At 37.7% G+C, this 20506-nt stretch overlaps 1 protein-coding gene across 12 annotated transcripts in view; it reads left to right on the top strand.

Annotated features, from left to right (window-relative positions):
* Positions 1–20506, top strand: part of LINGO2 (leucine rich repeat and Ig domain containing 2) — a 687670-nt gene that overhangs the window by 507642 nt on the left and 159522 nt on the right. For all 12 annotated transcript variants that reach the window (XM_088156133.1, XM_088156126.1, XM_088156127.1 and 9 more), the window contains one exon: positions 9197–9352. The gene's annotated coding sequence lies outside the window, so the exon portion shown is untranslated. The remainder of the gene's footprint in view (positions 1–9196; positions 9353–20506) is intronic.

Here is a 20506-nt window from a genome sequence, read left to right as displayed (position 1 = left end):
CCTGGAATCCTTCCTTCCTTCCTTCCTGGAATCCTTCCTTCCTATCTTCCTTCCTTCCTGGAATCCTAAATTCCTTCCTTCCTGCCTTCCTTCCTTCCTTCCTTCCTTCCTTCCTTCCTTCCTGGAATCCTTCCTGGAATCCTTCCTGGAATCCTTCCTTCCTGGAATCCTTCCTTCCAGGACTACTTCCTTCCTGCAATCCTTCCTTCCTTTCTTCCTTCCTTCCTTCCTTCCTTCCTTCCTTCCTTCCTTCCTTCCTTCCTTCCTTCCGGGAATCCTTCCTTCCTTCCTTCCTTCCTTCCTTCCTTCCTTCCTTCCTTCCTTCCTTCCTTCCTTCCTTCCTTCCTTCCTTCCTTCCTTCCTTCCTTCCTTCCTTCCTTCCTTCCTTCCTTCCTTCCTTCCTTCCTGGAATCCTTCCTTCCTTCCTTCCTTCCTTCCTTCCTTCCTTCCTTCCTTCCTTCCTTCCTTCCTTCCTTCCTTCCTTCCTTCCTTCCTTCCTTCCTTCCTTCCTTCCTTCCTTCCTTCCTTCCTTCCTTCCTTCCTTCCTTCCTTCCTTCCTTCCTTCCCTCCCTCATTTTTCTTCTTCTCCAAGCTGATTACAGAAGTTTTAGAAAACAGTAAAAATTTTTAATAAGGTCTGAATGTCCTTGAAAACAAACTGCTCCTTTTTCTGTAATCCAAGATGCTCCTTAATTATGGTTGAGGTCTTTTTTACATTGTCTTTTGTTTTGTCATGCACTATAGCTCCAAAAAGATCTCCAGACCTCTAAGAGATTGTGATGGTTCCATCACAATTCTTTCTATTCTGAAAGTTCCCACTCTTTGTTCCAAGAACCTTTCAACTTTCTTCTTTTTTTTGTTGCTATGCTACCTCTTAAATCAGTCTGTCACAAACCCACTGAAGGTCTGAAAATTCAGAACAAGGTTTTTAAACAAATCATCAGAACTGATACTATATTGTAAAGATGAATATCTCTCTGGAGTTTATACAGAATGAGCCAAAAAGCAGTTCTCCATATCTCTCATTTCTTTCTTCTTTGAGACCTAGGCATAGTCATGAAATTGGTAAGCAAGACTAGCAAAATGCTAATACTGCAATTAGCAGTGTAATTCTCAAACCTGAGTGGAATTTCAGGTCATCACAGAATCTAAGCTTCCAAGGTGTAAAGAAATAACAGAGTGCTGTCACCAATAATATTATGAAGCCTCTCATATACAGAAATTGGATTCTGCTTCAATAAAACATCCCTGAACAAAGATAGAGCAAAATGTAGCTACTTCATTTATTTTGTTTTCACAATGGAGGAAATGGAACAGAATATGTAGGCTTATTTTCCATGCCTTGCTTGTTTGATTTTACTAGCCCCTACTAAGTAGCACGTTAGTAGATGTTTATTTTGTGGGAGTATGCTTTTAAAAGTATTTTCCAGACTTTACCTTTACTGTCTCTCCAGTATTGTCTCAATTCACTTTCAAAAATTGGACTGCAGTAGTGGTAAAAATGAACAAGTAGAGAATGAAATTGATGTTAAATATTAGACCTGTGTACTTAAATAGGGCTCTGGGAGGTTAGGTATAGTGGCATGTCCTATTTGTGCAGATCCTTTGTTTAAATGCCAGTTTTGTTGAATATCCGTGACTTCAAAAGTCACAGCTAATGTTCTTGCACTAAACTCACTCTCTTAGCAAAGAGAAGATAAACTTTCTTTTTTCTTTAAGTTGTAGAAGAATATGTTATTATAACAGAGTTTATACTGATGCATCTCAAAGTACTGTGAAGTAAAAAGAAGTTGTTGATGATTTTTTCATTCTTTCAACCATTTTATACGACTTCACAGAATCACAGAATGGATGAGGGTGCTAGGCATCTCTGGAGATAACCTAGTTCAGTGCCTCTCCTTAAAGCAGAATCAACTAGAGTAGATAACTTAGGACAATAATACAACCAGATTTTGAGTATTTCCAAGGATGAAAACATCGCAGTCTCCTGGGGAACCTATTCCAGTGTTCAAACAAAAGTAGAAATTATTTTCCTATGTTTAGACAGAACTTCATTTATTTCAGTTTGTGGTTCCCTCTTGTCTTGCCACTTGGCACTAAGAATTTAACTTCATCTTCTTCAGTTGCTCCTGATATTTATTTATACACACTGATGAGATTCCCCCAAGCCCTTTTTTTTCTCCATGCTAGAGAGTCTCAGCTACTGTCAGCCACTCCTCACATAAGACAAGCTCCAGTCCATTATCTTTGTGGCCCTGTGCTGAAGTTGCTCTAGTGTGCTCATGCCACTTGTTTTGGAGAGGGCAGAGCTGTGTACATCCCCCAGTCTCTCTCACCAGGTGTGAGCAGAGGGGAAGGACCAGATGCCTCAATCTGCAAGCAACACTTCTGCTAATGCACACCCTCTTTGCTGCAATGACAGCATGCTGGAGTATGGTCAGCTTGTCTCCCCGGAACTCCAGGTTCTTCCCTGCAGATCTGGTTTTCAGCCAGTCAACCCGCACCATGCACTTATGCTAGAAGTGTCATTACTCCCCAGATATAGGGGTTTGCATTTCCCTTTACTGAACTGCATGAAGTTCCTGTTGACACATTACTCCAGCCTGCTAATGCCCTATAAATGGCAGTAGATATATTAATCTGATATATTAACCACTCCTCCTGTTTTGTATCATCATCAAATTACTGAAAGTGAGCTCTTCTTAACTTCTGTATGTGATGGTGGAACACCCCTGAGCCTGGGAGTGGTGATCCTTGAAAATCAATCATGTTTTCCCCAAAAACATAAGGAAAAAAGTGACAGTAAAAACAAGTATGTCTGATAAAAGAACTCTTCAGAAAATGACAAGAAAAGTAATTCCTTAAAAAAAAAAATTTCGCTTTTACTATTCACAGTGACCTAAATTTCATTTTATGAGCTCTCCTGATCTAAAGCTCTGCCATGGATTCTGTGTAAAAAATTGCTGGCAAACAGTGAATGTTACCAGTATTCAACCTTTCCTTTTCTGAAAAATTATAACTTATTGAGCAGTCAAGGTATAACCTGTTTTCAGCACCTGGGATATGAGCACAAAATTTGAGTGCTGTGTTAGGTAAATTGTATTTTCTAGAAATTCCAGGCACCATACAGACCAGTGCAATCACAGATAGTTTACTCTTTTGTTTCCCCGGTTTCCCACTTTGTGTTTATTCTTAATTAATTCATATGAATCCTGCTAAATTCTCATGACATTGTTTCTCTCTGTTGCTCAATATTTCTTCCTTGGGTTTTCTCTACAGACCTCAGTTCCTCATTTATTCCCGTTGGATTTTGTGTTGGTATCTTCTTGCTCCTTGTTGATTCTTGTTGATTTTTATGGTGAAGCTGACCTATGAAACATAATTGTCACATATCATAGTTAATCCTGACTGACAACTGAACCCCAGATAGCCACTCCTTCACTCCCTCCTGAAGGGTAAAACTGAGTAAACTTTTGTGAATTAAGGTAAAGACAGTTCAATGTGTAAAACAAAGGAAAACAAGGAAATGATTCACTACTTCTCATCCACTGGCAGCTGTTCAGCCATCTCCAGGAAAGCAGGGCTACATCATGCTTATGTAGAATTGGGCAGACAAATACCACCACTACAAAGGTCCCTTCCTCTTCCTTTTTTCCCTCCAACTTTATATGCTGAGCCTGATGCCATGTGGTATGGGATATCCCTTGCATCATTTGGGGTCAGCTATCTCAGCTGTATCACCTCCCAGCTTTCTGTGCAGCCTTCAACCTCTTCTCTGGTGGTGTAAGTGAGGAGCAACAAAGACCTTGTGTCTATTATAGCATTGCTCAGCACTAGCAAAAACATGCCTACGTTAGCAACACTGTTTCCAGAACAAATGCTAACAAAACCCCATACTCATTACTAGGGAGAAAACTAACCCCATCCCAGCCAGAACCATCAAAACAGGGGATCAAACACATTTTCTTTCACTGTTTTTTTTTCCTGCTCTGTCTTCAGAGCTTAATTATTTATAGGAGATCTTGCAAAGCCATCTGTGGCCATGTATTTGACTTTTTATCCTTGAAATCTCTTGATACCTCTCAACCAATGCTTGCCTCACTCACGTCTACTCCATATTCTTTGTCTTTTTCTTCCCTTGTTTCACTCTCCAATCATGTGAAGGATTGCTTTAGAACTTTCTGAAGGAGGAATCCTCCATGCTGGTATCCTGAACTAACAGGTGATCTCCATTTGTTAGCACAGATATGTGGGTTTGGGTTAGAGTACTAGTGGGAACTTTGCCTACTGCTCCATCTCTCGGTATTCAGAGACAAGTACACACCCTCCCTGGGTTAATGACCACACTGTTCCTATCTCCTTTTTCTGCTCTAGATTGTTCTAATTTTATGCGGTTTTATTTTTGACACCAAAATTTGCTGGCGAATAAACTGTCTAGCATAACTTGAGATATTTGAAAGCAAGCATTCTTTATTGCAGCGCTGGACACATTTGGAGGATTTTTCTCTACTCAAATGTGTATCATGAAACTTTACAAGAGGGTATTTATTCTCTCAGGATCATATACATTCATTACAACATACTTCCTAGATAACAGAAAAGCACTGTTTTTCTAGCACTAACTTATATGCCTCACCTCCTTACTGAAACTCCTTTTGTGGTCTTAGAGGATCATCAAAAGGAGTTTCTGTTGCTTATATTCACTGAGAGGCCCCGAAATTGTAAGTGGCCTTGCCTAGAACTTTTTTTAGGGCATACACTGTTGTTTCTTGTTACAGGAGTTGCCACAAAAAACACTTAGGTTCCTCATTATCTGTTTACCCACTGATTCCAGCTACATTTACCATCCTATGTGTCTACTCTTACATTCTTTTATCTAATTGATTGTTAGTTTTAAGCTTTCTTAAATTCTAGTTTCTGGAGATCTCAATCTTTATCCGGCTGATTTGTCCCTATGTTATATTACCTTCTGTCTTTGTTGCCTGCATTAAAGATCAAAGTTGGTCATACAATCCTGATGCATCCAAATCTGAAATCTTCGTTAATTTCTTTCACTGTAAGATGAAAAAAAATATTTTTAGTATTTAACTTTGATCAGTCCAACATATTCTGAGAATTTTATGACAACAATTTAATAAAATTTTCTAGTGCATTTCTGGAAGATACTCATAAAAGTTTTACTTTTTGTTTATACTCCTTGATGTGTCTATGATATTATGCTTCTGAAGAAAAACTTCTTGATTCTTCACAGAGGTGTTATGATGGAAATTTCAAACAAAAAAAAAAAAAGCATCCTTACCCATGTATTTTGAACCCCATTATAGATTTATTGTGGTACATATTAGTATGTTCCTTCCTCAATTTCAGTAAAATTTGGTTCTGTGTTTGATCAGGAGGCCCAGGCATCAGTGTCTGATCTGCCTGCACTGAATTAGATGGAAAAAAACCCATCAGCATCTCAATGAATCATATTCAGTTGGTTTTCAAAGTATGTTTCATTAATCTTTAACTTTTCCTGCATTCATCTTACCTGCTGTATGATGAAAGATAATTTTGTAATTCTGGTTATTTAGTCCAGTACATTCCTAAAAGTATGGATACGGTTACTCTTCCATTTGAAATCATGGACAATAAATTTCTTTATGCTTGAAAACTTTGTCTTTCATAGTAATGCATCATGCCTCAGATGCACTGAACTCTCACTTCCAAACTGGTTCAATGTGCAATCTTGTCCCTTTTTTAGGAACATATTTTTGTGCAACTTTTAGAGCATATGCTAATGACTGATAAAGGCTGAACAACAGTTTTTCTTTTGATCCACTCATTTTACTTCAGTTGTTACTGGCTAAAATGTTTAATTTGTTTAGAAGCCATACAATATGTGAATTTCTGAGATACTTTGCAAAACTAATTTTGCTGTCATTTTATTGCAGATATTTCTTAATGTGGATAGAATGTTTTCTTTTTATTTGCATACATATGCATGGAACTAACACCTCTGTGCACGTTTTCCTGCTTTCTATCAAAAACCATATGCAACACTTGTGGAAGGAGAATATAACATAATTTTTGAGATGTTTAGCAGCTGTGCTCTTTAAATTTCAACCGGGACTGAAATAACAACTTAGGGCTCTTAAGTAAAGCATAGATCAGTATATCTACTGGATGAAATTACCATTATCTGAGTGCTATTTGGTATTCTCCATGATATCTGTTCATTGGTCTAAACATTTCAGTGACAGAGAACAGATGGTAAAATAGTTTATTAAGTAAACTCATCTCCTCTAAATTATTCATCATTTTAATGAAAGAGGAAGGTGCACTGAAGTTTAAACTCTGAAAAAAACCCAAAGCAGCTAGAATTTAGCAGAAATATCCACTTGAATTCTAAGTCATATGAGAAATGACTGAGAGAGTAGGGGTTGTTTACTCTGAAGAAATGAAAGGTCAGGAGAGATCTTATAATTTTCTACAAGTACATGAAAGGAGATAGTAGAAAGATAGGGTCTGGCCTCTTATCCCAGGAAACCAGCTACAAAACAAGAAGCTATATCTTTGAATAGCTCTGGGTAAGGTTCAGGTTGGATCTCATGGAAAGGATTGGTAAGCATTGGAACTGACTGCCCAGGGTGGTGATGGAGAAGGTATTCTAGAAATGAAATTAATTCCTGAAGGTGTTCTAGAGATGACTGGACAAGGTACTTAGTGGTATGGTCTAGATCTGTCAGAGGTTGGACTCAGTGATCTTAGAGGTCTTTTCCAACATAAATCCAAAAATAACAGAATATGCCAAGTTGGAAGGGACCCATAAGAATTGCCGAAGTCCAACTCCTGGCCTTGCACATGACATCCCCAAGAGTCACACCATGTGCCTTAGAGAATTGTCCAAAAGCTTTCGAACTCTGTCAGACTGGTGCTGTGACCACTTCCCTGGGAAGCCTTTTCCAGTGCCCAAATATCATCTGAGTGAAGAACATTTTCCTAATATCCTCCCCTGACTCAACTTCAGGCCATTCCTTTGGGTCCTGTCACTGTCACCGCAGAGCAGAGATCAGTGCCTGCCCCACCTCTTCCCCTCATGATGAAGCTGTAACTGCTGTGAGGTTTCCCTCCAGTCTTCTCCAGGCTGAAGAGATCAAGTGACCTCATCTGTTCCTCATACAGCTTCGCCTCAAGGTCCTTCATCATCTTTGTTGCCCTTGGACACTCTCCAAGAGCTCAATTTCTTTTTTGTACCACGACACAGAGACCTGCCCCCAGCACTGGAGGTGAGGCTACCCCAGCTCAGAGCAGAGCAGGACAATCCCCTCCCTTGCCTGGCTGTGATGCTGTGCCTGATGCACCCCAGGATAGGGCTGGCCCTTCTGGCTGCCAGGGCACTGCTAACTCATGTTCAACTTTCCACAAACCAGGACTCCCAGGTCCCTCACCACGGCACTGCTTTCCAGCATCTCATTCCTCAGTGTGTACATACACCCATGATTGCCCTGTCCCATGTCCAGAATCTGGCACTTGCTCTTGTCGAACTTCATCTTGTTCATGATTGTCCAGCCCTCTTATTTATCCAGGTCTCTGCAGGGTGTCCCTGCTTTAGAGAATGTCAGCAGTCTCTCCCAGTGTTGTATCAATTGCAAACCTAGCTAGTATCCCTTCTGCTCCTGTGTCCATGGAGCTAACGAAGATGCTGAAGAGCATAGGGCTGAGGAAGGAACCCTGTGGAATCTCACCAGTGACAGCTCCTCAGTCTGATGTCACCCCATTCACCATAATCCTTTGTGCCTGACCTGTGAGCAAGACACACAGACCTGTGATTGCTCACCCATCTCATGATATGTTTATCTAGCTGTGTGCTGGGTATTTTGTTCAGAAGGTTTCTGTGAGACACAGTGTCAAAAGCTTTATTGAAATGCAATAAGATTACATCATCTGGCTTCCCTTGATCAACTAGATGGATTGCCCTGTCATAAAAAGAAAAAGCAGGATTTTCCCCTCAAGAATCCATGCAGGTGACTGTGTTGTCATTCAGGTGACATTCAGTTTTCAATATCTCCCAGAATAATTTTCTTCTCTATGACCTTACCAGGCAATGAAGTGAGATTGACAGGCTTGTGTTTTCCAGGCTCATTCTTCTCACCCTTTTTAAAGATTCGAACAATGTTCCTCAGCTCCCTGTCGGCTGGGACCTCTTCAGATCCCCAAAACCATTAAAAAAATCATCAAGAGAGGCTTTGCAATGAAATGAGACAGCTCTATAACTATTTTTTAATTCATTTTCTCCCTACAGTTATAAGCAACATTTCTATATTCCTCCTGCATCACCTGATGTTGCTCCCACATGCATCTTCCTTTTTTTGCTGTATTTCCAAAAGAAGATCCCTGTCAGGCAGGCTGGTCTTTTCTACTGCTAGCTTAACTTGAGACATTTTGAAATTGCCTGTTACTGTGCCCTTAGGAGGTGGTGCTTAAAAAGTGCCCAGTACTTACTGACTCCAGTGAGCTCAGTGTTTCAAAAGCATTTTTCCAGTGGGCATTCCTCATTACTTCCTTGAGGAGAAGTGATTCTGTGAATTACTGACAGGTACTTATAAATGGTAGCAAATTTTTTCAATAAATATTGCATCTATACAGAAGCAGAGTTTGAGATAAATATTACAGCCATCTTTCAATATTCCACCTGAATTCTTGACTTACTTTACTTGGTAAAGAGAAGAGTGTGCTAATGGTATGAGCTTGCATTGCATTATCCAGTTGGATGTTACAATTTTCCATTAAAGATACTGAACAAAATGGTACTCAGCAAAGCTTTCATGGAACAACTAACTATAATTGTACTGAAACCTTCCCATGATCCCTCTCAGATAAGATTCTGTTTGGTTCAGAAGAAGATATTAATTTTGAAATTCAAACAAAAAACAACACTATGTCTGAAAATCTGCAATTAAGAAAAAAAAGATAAATACTATTTCTTATTCCTGACAGTTTTAATGGGTTAATAAGTGCAACAGAATTGCAAAAACTCAGCTAAAATATGTTTTCTGGAACATGAGCTTCTCAGTCCCCATCTTGTTTACCAAGTGGTATTTATGGCTTTATACTCCTTTATAATGTCATCATTAATTAAGTGCTTGTGTTTCCTTATACTAAGACATGGTTGAGTATATTTCTATAAAAATGTAAGGATATCTGTGTTTTCCAGGTCTATTTCAAGCATTCTGAGTGTGGTGCGATGAGATGCTGTTGTCCATGAGAGGCTGGGATTATTATGATCAAGTGCTGTATTTTGACTTCACCCAGTGGCTAAAAGATTTGTGGGGTAGAGAGGAAGTGTTGGACTTTTAAAAGAGTTAAACAGGTAAGTCTATTGAAATAAGTTTTTTCTTTGACAGTTTCCATGCTTTTTTCAATTGCAAGTTCTCACTGCTCGCTCCATCAAAAAAAATTTATTTCTTAGCAGCGCTTTATTTTGTGCATTAAATTGTTTTCTTTAGAGATATCATTTTTTGAATTGTTTTCTTTAGAGAAAACATTTTTTGACAAAAAGAGGCTGAGTTATTTTCTTACATTGTGATAGTAAGAAAAATTTCTACACTCAATAGCACTGTGACAGCAATGAAAAAAATTGTAAATAATTAGGTTAACAGAGATTAGTGACATTTTTGTAAGTTAATTTATTAAAATGTTGCTAGGTATATGAATTTTAGGGCTGATTGCCTGTTTATTTTACCATAATATTTGTTTTAGTATTAGATACTGAGGATCCCCTTTCATCTCTAAGACTCCTGTTTAAACAATCCATCTAATTCCTTAGGACGTCCTGCAGAAACCAATTGACCTAAAATAAGGCAATGTGGTAAGGACACATTAAAACATTATCAAAAGTCAGTCTGGCTTACCTGATTTTGATGGCTGTTTCACAAGGGAGGGAGAAGATCATGAGGAGTTTTGTGTCTTTTTTTCTGTACATTACTGTAGCTTTTATCTCTTCAAGTCAAAATCTTGAAAACTACGCAGGAAATGGCACTCTGGTAAAAACCAAATCTAAGAATCAAGAAAATGTGCTAAGTTGAGACTCTACCAGCTCATGGGTGATTTTTCTCCTTGGTAAAGAATACGAAGATATTTTATTTACCAAATCTATTCAAAACTGTCCTGAAGTATGCCTAGGGCAGCAGTAGATGCCGCTAAACAAATTTCAAGCTTATGCCAATGTGAGTTGTACCATACAAATACCCAGTCTGGCTCAGGAAACATTAGAGCAGTGTTCAGGTGCCACTGTACCTTGTGATCTGGACTGTACAACTTCTAGACATGATCTCATGGGTAAAACACCGACCAACAGAAGTACAAAAAAGTCATCTTCACATTCATTTCTCCAGACTTCCAGGTTTGGAGTACACTCAGCTATATCTGTATCTGTTTCATAGTTGCACTACCATTGTATTTGGCCTGTTTCCAGAAAAAGTGTTTACAACAGTTATTTTTGTAACTGTCAGGAAAAGTGCACATTGACCACTTACTGCTGCAACTTACTTATTTTCTGAAGTCAAAACTAGTAATTTAATTAACAGATTTTTAACATACTGTGGCTTTTAATGTTGAAAATTAATAAAAAAAAAGGAAAAAAGTGGATAAGTGACTGAAATATGATTAAGTTTCAAAAACAAAATGTTGCAACTCATCATCCCCATCATAATTGTAGAATTTTCATGTTGATATATAGTGAGAAGAAAAGTGTTTAAAATAACATTGTATATTGGATTGTGCTTCTAGTTTCACTTTATTTTTCCATAGAAATCTAAAGCCTTGTAAAATGTTCTCGTGTGTCTGTATTTCTCATGGTAGCTTTATTCTGATGACATTAATGGGAAGTTTGAATCACTGTTGCATCAGGATTGTTTATGCTTCACTAATATTTATCTCCTTAAGAATCAGATTTTTATCCATTTAAAAAAGAAACTGTAACATTTAATTGAAAGCTTAGCTATTAAATAGAAGCCAACAGTGATAGAAGTCAAAGCTTTCAAACTGTGTAGTATGTGGAGCACAAGGAGCAAAAGGCACGTGAAATTCTTATTTTGTCTTTCAGAAAATATAAAATTTTCTCTTTGCTGTCTCTCATTTGTAGTAGTTTTTTGTGGTCTGTAATGTAAAAACTAAGTATACTTAAACTGTTATCACATTTGTTGTCTCAACAAAGGTTCGAACTTTTCTTGACTTAAATCAAAGGATAAACTGTTTCCAGCTATCTATTATGCTCTTCTGCCTGAAAAAATGGGCCAAAAATTAGGAGCTCTGCCAACAACTGGTGGGAGAAATCCTTTCTCATAAGTCTTAAATTGCTTTACTAGCCAATGAATTTAGAAAAAAAACTCTAAGAAGCAGCAGGAAAATTAACTGCCAAATCAAGATCTTCCTATTTTTCCCTCAAATTTTGTATGGTGGCACTATGGCACACAGCTATTGGTATTCTATCAAGTTCTAGTGCTCTTTTAGGGACCAGAGGGAGAGCAAGGGTAATCTTGGTCATCTAATGAACAACTCAAATATTTTTGTAAGAGACTCTTTTCAGTACTTGGAAGCTTAAAGTAATTCTTCAAACAGTAAAAATAAGGCACTGTTTTTTACAAGTTTACTTTTTTTTCAACTTTCCGCAAAACTTGTTTCCTGTTTTGGTTTGGTTTGGTTTTTACTTTGATTTAATGTCAGTATTGCTAATGTATGAGAAGTAAAGTCTGCCAAAATATTTCAATGGTGATTTTAGCCTCTTATAACATGGTTAGAAATTATTCCACCAAGTTTATACCAGTCCATCTTAATCTGTTTCTAACAAATAGTATTTACCTTTTGTGTTGGTTTGAAAGTAAAACTAGTGCGAGACTCCAAGTCAGTAATACAATTTAATAGGAGAAAAGAGAAAAAAAAAATACATGCAATAATATAAAAGAAACAACCACGACACAGTCAGAAATACAACCTGACACCCTGTCAGTCAGGGTGTTGGTAGCAGTCCGTATAAACGGTGGCTGCAGTCCTCCTGGATGACGGATGTGGTTCTGTTGAAGCAGTGCTCCTGTAGAAGGTGCAGTTTTCCTCCGAAGGTCCAGCGATGATGTGGAAATGGTCCGACTTCCCTCTGGGATCCAGTAGAAAGGTCTGCCTTCGCGTCCCAAACCCCAGTTTTTTATCTAGGTAGGAAAGGCTTGGCTCCTGCCCCTGGCTGGGGCATCTCCCAATGGGATGATGTAATCTTATCAGTCACACAATAGGACTTAATGGCCCATTAACAGAATATGTCTTCTGGAGGAAGGATGGGTTGTGAAAAGATAACGATGATCATCCCCCTTGATTTTATCAGATAGCACATCAGCAGAGGATATCTCCTACAGAGATAAGGATCACCACCCCTCCTACATTTTAACAGATGGTGATAGAATACACATTTTTACATTGTACCCCAGGACACCTTTTAAAATTTCTGCACAACACAAATATAAATATAACACAAGCACACATGAAAAACTCAGGATATTTCCATGAGTACTAACAAAAAATGAAAGTGTTCCAAAATTTGATGAGTTCATGAAAGCTTTACATTTGCCATTCACAATTATAGTTGAATATGCTATGTAAACTGCCTAACTGTACTGTACCTTCTGAAAAGACCTGGGGCAATTGTGTATTTTAGATCTGGAGGCTTTGAGTGAGTGATAATAGCACCACATCTTTCCTTCAGGGCTATTATGCATGTGAAATAGACTGATAGCACCAAGTTAATCTCTGCTTACAGAAAATTAAAAACTGCTTACAGTAGTCTACCTACAAAATGAAGGAAGAGTTGAACATATCTGGGAGTTCAGGAAAGAGTGGATCAAGTTTTTGATTCCTCCAGTGATTTATGGAGGATATTCTGAGCTTGAGAGACTCGGAATTGTTACTACAACTTTGTTTCTCTGATTTTTCTTCATGTAATTTTTTCCTTTTTTTTTTCCTTTGGTATTTTTAATGATTATTTTGAGTTACTTGTGATTTCTTGAATTTAATTTAGAGGCTCTTGTCTTCTTGGAATGAAATGCTCCTAAGCAATTTAAATACTTGAAAAGATAGTGTTCATTTCTATCCAAGGTATTCTGTGATTTTCAATGGTGGAAAAAGATACTTAAAAGATTGTGTCTTTTGCGAATCAGAAAGCCAAAAAAACCAAGAACCTTTAATCCTTTGCATTTTTAATTTTGTCTTTTTATTGTTAGTCACATCTTCACATTTTTGAAACTATAATGATAAACACTTCCTGAAAGAAAAGTAGTTTCTATAAATCTTTTTCCCTTTCCATTTGAGGTCAGGTGATTAATTTTACTACAATTATCATAATTTTTAAAATTCTTATAGGTAAAATTTCTTTGCATAATTAAATCGGGGAAAATCTAGTCAGTAGACTTCTGAGAAAATGTCTTCCTTTTCCTGTGTAAACGTTATGGGAATGTGACTGACAGTACACTGATCCTTTCACTAGTATACTGTCTCACTGGAAACTCAAGGATGAGTTCTTCCTCTTCTTTTTTTTTTTATTTTCTCTTCTATCTCATTTCAGTCTTTTAACAGATTTTTTTACATCTGATAGCTTATACTGTAAGCAAATTGTGTTGTCAGTAGTGCATATTGGAACTGCCAATTTCTCTGCTTTGCACTGTAAATGCTCCTCCCCATTGAGTCTTTACTGCCCTTGGATCACTTAAATATAACTTTACACAATGGGCCAAATGAGGCCAGGATGGGTCAATATAGAGAGCTTTTGCCTCTTCAAACTCAGCCCATAAGCATTTGTAGAAATGAAATCTCATAATCCTGTTTCTCCAATTTATGTTTCAATTAAAAACAAAGGCACTTCTTCTGAACTTTATTTCTCTAACTCAGCTTCTATCTCTCAGGTTTTTTCATTCTATTCATCATTTTACCACCCCATCAATAAACAAATTTCAATTGTCTAGCAATTTCAGCAGGCCAACAAAGGAAATCAAATGTACGAAACAGCACCATGTTCCCTAATAAGAAAAAATGAGCTCCTAGGGAAAGTTACAAAAATTGCTTCATTGCAGAGGCTCTTACAAAAAGGTGAGGCAAAGACAAGTGTAGAGAAAGGCCTAGGGACATCTTGATTGTGTCAACACAGGTATCCTGTTGCTGACAAGAGGAGCTAAATCCACATAACTTTGTGACTTCTTCAGAAAGGTCTTCCCTGTCACAAATCAAGGTGCAACTGAAAAGCAGAAAACATCCAATCTAGATCAGGCTAGCAATCAAGACCCTGGATCTTAACATTTTTTAAATATTTTTCAAGTACTTTTAAAATCTCTAAATCCCTTTGAATGTTCATCACTTCAGAGAAATAGATAAATTGGAAAGAAGATAAAAAAATAAAAGAAGGAACAAAAAGATGGATCACTGTGTCAAAGGAAATGTCGACTTATTTCAGTCATTCCTTCTAGTTCCCAACCCTTCGCTATGCAAATTGTGGTTGCATAAAAATTGATGTAAAGATCTCTTCTTATTCCTCCTTTTTTCTCAGTGTCCTGTTAGGTTCTATTTCTATCTCATCATAGGCACATTAAAATGTTCCACTATTTTTCACATACATTTCTATACATAACATTGGTTCAGGTTGTAGTTTATTTATCTAAGGATTTTGTCAAATTCAAATGGTACTTTGAATTTCTTTCTTTACAATTCCATTCTTTCATAGTTCAAGTTTTATGAGAGTTTGCTTTTCTATTCTTATTGGCTGATCTGTTGTGGCACTGTGAAAAAAAACATGCATTTGCACACATCTGAGACTACAAGAGCATCATCCTGTGATGAGATGGGAATGAAGAAAAAACTGCCTCAGTGTGATGCAACTTGATGGTGCTATTCTACTTGGGAACAGTTCAATACAGATTGTCAAAGCAAACATACTCAGAAGCCAGTGTACATTGAGATATAAATCTCCTAAACTGGATGTGAACTATATCTCATGGTCTATCAAATAAAGAGTATGCATTCTAAGAACTCTCTAAATGAACATTGGAAATTGTACATTTATCATCTTCAGATGAGCTGTCTAAGTCAGTTGAATAATACCCCATTCTTTCTCCCTTCAAAAAGGCAGGATATAGAACGAAAATCTTCTAATATATGGTGATGCTATAAAATCACCTTTAAAATGTCCTTTGCAATCTCTGTAGGTTGACAACTGAAATTTCACGTCATAGTAGATTAAGTGTTTCAAAGTTTAGAGAGTGAAAATAACTTCCTGAAAGAACTGAAACATAATTACTGATTATTAATTACTAATTACTAATTAAAATTACTAAAGAATAATGATTAATAATAATGAATAATGGTAATGATAATTATGATAATAATAATAATAACAATAGTAATAACTTCATTCTTAATATTGCAATCGGGTTAAACCAAAACTCTATTTTGGTTTAAACCTATTAATTCAGGGAAATATATATGTTATTAAGATTATTAAACATCCCTCTTAATTGGGAAAGTTAAGATCAAGGCTATAAGAGATTGTAAGACATTAATGCATAAGATATTATGTATGAAGTACATTGAAAAGCTATATTTTTTCAACTACTTATGTTTCAACATTCAAATAATATTCCACTGATGTTTCCAGAAACTTGAGGGTAGGATCTGACACTGTTGGTATCTTTGACAATTACTTCATGGGTTGCTACAATTAAATTGTAAGGGTTGATTAGGCATAGACTACAATAGGATAATGTGAGTCATCATATCAGATAGCCATGCATCATGAACATATATTTAGTACTAATAGAGTTCAGTATTATACCTTAGTATGTTCAAGAAATGAAAGATTAAAAGAGTATTTTGAGAATAACATACTCCTCTACTGCTGCAGAGCTAGCTTAAAACATAAATGAAACTAAATGTACAAATTATAGATGTAAATGGTAAAATTGTAGGTACGTGTATTTCATATATTTATATAGATGTCTTTATACATGATTCCTGTATGGACAAAATCACATTCTAAGGCATGCATGACAGTGTTAGAAATTCTGCCTACAGACTATATGTATGTGTTTATATTTACAGAAGATAGATTTCATTAAGCAATGACATGAACTTTAAACTTCCTCTGTCACCTTTTCTGTGTTGCAACTATCACAGTAATAACTGTGTTCACATTTGAAAGGCAAAGTTATGATTAATTGCAACAAATTCTTTAAAATTATAACATTAGTATTCCTCTTTCTTTCCTGTGGCAGTTTTTCCTTTTGCAAGGAAGTAGGCATGTTGGATTTTTCTTTGTATTTGGGAATGTATTCTGCTCTTTCCTTCTGTTAGTTCCACTACTGCGTCATATAGTGGAGAGAAGCAACTCTGGAGTTTCTCCAAAAGTGGAAGTTTCTTCCAAGTTACTCTACAGCATTCTGTGAGTTGATCTGGTCTGGATGACTGATTTCCACCCAGGCACCCCCTGACTCCCTCTCCTCAAGAGAACCGAGCAGAAAAATAAAACATAAAAACTCATAGGTTGATACAAACACAAGGAGTTTACATACCAGCTATAATCATGGGCAAAACAGATTCAACTTAGCAAAGACTGATTTAAAACATGGAAAAATTAAAATGAAGTAGAACAGTGATGAACAAAGACAAAACTAGACAAACCTACCCCTCTCTCTTCATTCTCCCTGCCCCCCCCCCCGCCATCTTCCCAAGCTCAGCTTCACTCCTCCATTCCCAATCCTACCTCCTCTCTGAGTGGTGCAGTCAAATGGAGAATGGAGATTAATCCATGACACTTTACCTCTGTCACTCCTCCTTCTTTGCATTTTTCATGTGCTTCAGCATGAGATGTTGTCACCACAGAATACCATTCTTTCAGAACTGCTCCAGTGTAAATTCTCTCCACAGAGAAGAGTCCTTCAGAAATGGACTGTTCCAGAAAGGATCCCCCACCAGCCACAACTTCTTTCAGAAGCCTTGCTTCTGTATGGACTCTTCTGCACAGGCTGTAGCTCCTGCCAGGACTGTGGTCCAGCATGAGCTTTCTACACAGCCTCCTTCACCCCTGCTATGGAATGGAGTCCGTCATGGGCTGAAGTTGGATGGATATCTACACCACTATGGACCTCCATGGTCTGCAGGGGAACAACTTGCATCACCATGGTCTTTTCTAGGCACTGCCAAGAATTTCTTCTCTGGCACCTGGAGCATCTCCTCCTCCCCCTCATATCCATTGCAGCCCACAGGGCTAGTTCATATTTTCTCACTCCACATTTTTACCATTTGTCTGCAGGATTTTTTTTACTCTTTCTTAGAAGTGCTATCACAGAGGCACATGGGCCAATGGGCTTAGCAAGGACCAGGGACTGGTCTGCTTCACAGTCTACTGGAACAGACAGTGCTCTGCATTAGCAGCCTTGGTTTCTATTCACGGAGGCTACCCCTGCAGCTTCACAACCATCAAAACCTTGCCACTTAAATTGAATGAAAATTTTACTGAGTTGCAGTGTAACACAGACCATAACTATCCTAGAATATTTAAAGCTTTAGGAACAAAGAGGAAAACAGCACAAGTGAAAACTTTTTAATTCATTAAAAACACTGGAGAATAAGAATCTGAAGCTGATAAGACATGCCCCTGAAGACAAAGGTAACTCAGGTTCTTGTTAGTAGTTCTCTTGCAGCGGAATAGAATGTCCCAGTACTTCCCAGGTAGTTTTACACCTGAGCCAGTTGTGTAAGGGAGGACATTGGTGTGATTAAAAGCACTGTGGTGCTTCAGTAGGGACTGCTTCTTATTTGCCTCCTCACTCATCTGGATCAAAACCCAATTTGTGTCCTCCACTGGAGGGTGTTCAAGTGCTTTTTCTGATATGGATCAGAGCTTTCACTGCTACACAAAAAACTCTCCTCCTTCCCTTCTTTGGTGGCAGGGGGTGTAAACCTGACCTCAGCAAAGGAACCACTGCATTTTTACATTGATAATTTTTTTAGTCATAAACCATTGATGTTTTAGTTTCTCACAGAAACAAATGTACGATAAATATTATGCAATTTGTATAATTTTATGCAAAATTCCAGTGTTTGAAGCTATAGATAATATATTATGTAGCTTTCAGGTATCTTAGTAATACAGGTTACTGAAGTTGCTAAATCCTTAAATGAAAATACATTGTAGAAATATCCATTCAGAGAAAAGAGAAACAGTGGAAACTATAAAGGTAAAAAAAAAATGAGCACCCTGGGCTCAAAAAACCATTGAAGCAATACAGATTTTTTGCTGATTGGGTATTTGTTATTAAGTCTGTAACAACTTCTTTTTTTTTCATATTGATATATGTGCATTATTATCTGTAAGTAATATATTTTTATATCAAGCCTGATATGATTCCTTCTTCTATACTATCTTTTAATGAGACTCTCAGATATCATGATGACTGAGTCTTGAGATTTTTACCCTGTATTTTATTAGAATGACACTTTAAAAAAGAACCTTAAGTATTTGTTCTCTGGGTTTTTTTGTTCATATGCTATATTTGGATTTGTGCAATGACCAACAGGATTTGCTACTTCTCTCTTTTATTATCAGTGGAAAATCATTCCACCCATTCAGGACTCCTCCATTTACCATATAAATTTTAATGTCTTGATCCTCTGTTAAAATATTACAGGGTGTGACAGCACAACCATTGTAAGTAAGGGATTGGAATGTTTGAATTTTTATATCTTAAGAATGCTAAAAAGTAAATCACATATCATATTGTTAGTCTGATATCTAGGGCCTTCTCCATTCATTTTGCATTTTGTGAAATAGTAATACCTTTTCTGAGATCAGAATTATATAAAAGATGAAAGCAGTTTAAGCTAATCTATATACTTTCCAACTGAAATACGTTAAGAATATTCACATGCCAAATTTTTACATCTCAGCTGAGAAGTGGTCATATCTAAAGTTGAACTAAGCACATTGTCTATGGTTACGTGAATATAGCTCAGGAAGAGAGTTCCAGCTCATAACTTATTCAGAAAAATAATGATTTGTGAATACCAGTTCAGTGTCAGTCTTTTCTCCCAAGTAACAATTGATAAGACTAGAAGAAACAGCTTCAAATTGTGCCAGAGGAAGTTTAGATTGGATATTAAAAAAAAAAATCTCTTCTCCGAAAAGGTTGTCAAACATTGAAACAGGCTGTCCAGGAAAGGTGGTTATCACCATATCTGAATGTATCTAGAAATCATATAGATATGGATGGCACTTAGAGACATGATTTTATCACAGACTTGTCAATGCTGGGTAAAGAGTTAGACTCAATCTTAAAGGACTTTCCCAATCTAAACCTTAAAATGTCTAGATTTCTGTAAGGCCTTTGACATGGTTTTTGGTCTCCAACTGGAGAGGCATAGATTTGAAGGGTGCACTATTCTGTGGATAAGGAATTGGATGGAGGGATGCAGACAGAGAGTTGTGGTTAGTGGTCCTACGTCCAGGTGGAGGCTAGTGACAAATGCTGTCCCTCAGGGCTCAGTCCTGGGACCAGTGCTTATCAGTATTGTCATTAATGACATGGACAGTGGTATTGAGCACACCTTCAGCAAGTTTTCAGAGGACATGAAGCTGATTGGAGCAGTGGGAATAAGAAAAGAAAGGGATACTGTCCAGGGCAGCCTGGACAAGCTCAAGAAGTGAGTCCACAAGAACCTCATGAAGTTAAATAAGTCCAGGTGCAAGATGGTGGGCTGGGGCAATCCCAAACATGGACACACACTGGGAGATGAACTTTTTGAGACCAATCCTGTGGAGAACGACTTTGGAGTTCTGGTAAATAAAAAGCTGAACATGACCTAGCCATGGGCACTCCCAGCCCAGAGAGCCAAACATGTCCTGGGCTACATCCGAAGCAGCGTGGGCAGCAAGGGAGGGAGGGGATTCTGCCCCTCTGCTCTGCTCTGCTCTGGTAAGGCCCCAGCTGGAACCCTGCATCCAGCTCTGGGGTCTCAGCACAGGAAGGACCTGCTAGAATTGTCCCAGAGGAGGGCCACGAAGATGATCAAAGTGCTGCAGCACTTCTCCTGCAAAGACAGGCTGAGAGTACTGTGAGAGTGTTGAGGCACTGTAGCAGGTTGCTCAGAGAAGCTGTTGGGTGTCCCACCGCTGGAAGTGTTCAAAATCTATTTGGATGGGGCCCTGAGCAATATCATCTAGTGGGTGGAATTCCTGCCCACGGTGGAGTGGTTGAAATTGTAAGTCCTTTAAGGTTCTTACCAAAATAAACCAAATTAAGTGATTTTTTTTAATTGTATAGGTCTTTTTCATTTGTACAGTGGGACAACTGATAGAGAAATACATTGTTTTTAACCTCTCAAAATGTAAGACCAGTGAAAGATGTTTGTTGTCGTTAGAGGAAAAGGCAGATGGATTGTATAAGTTTCAGTTAGAGGTTGCTTATTATGCTTCATCTGAGCATTAGCATAATTTCCT

The sequence above is a fragment of the Sturnus vulgaris genome, chromosome Z, assembly GCF_052056855.1.
Source record: "Sturnus vulgaris isolate bStuVul1 chromosome Z, bStuVul1.hap1, whole genome shotgun sequence".
Taxonomy (NCBI): domain Eukaryota; kingdom Metazoa; phylum Chordata; class Aves; order Passeriformes; family Sturnidae; genus Sturnus; species Sturnus vulgaris.
Note: the sequence above shows the minus strand (reverse complement) of the source record. Positions and strands in the feature narration are given on the sequence as shown.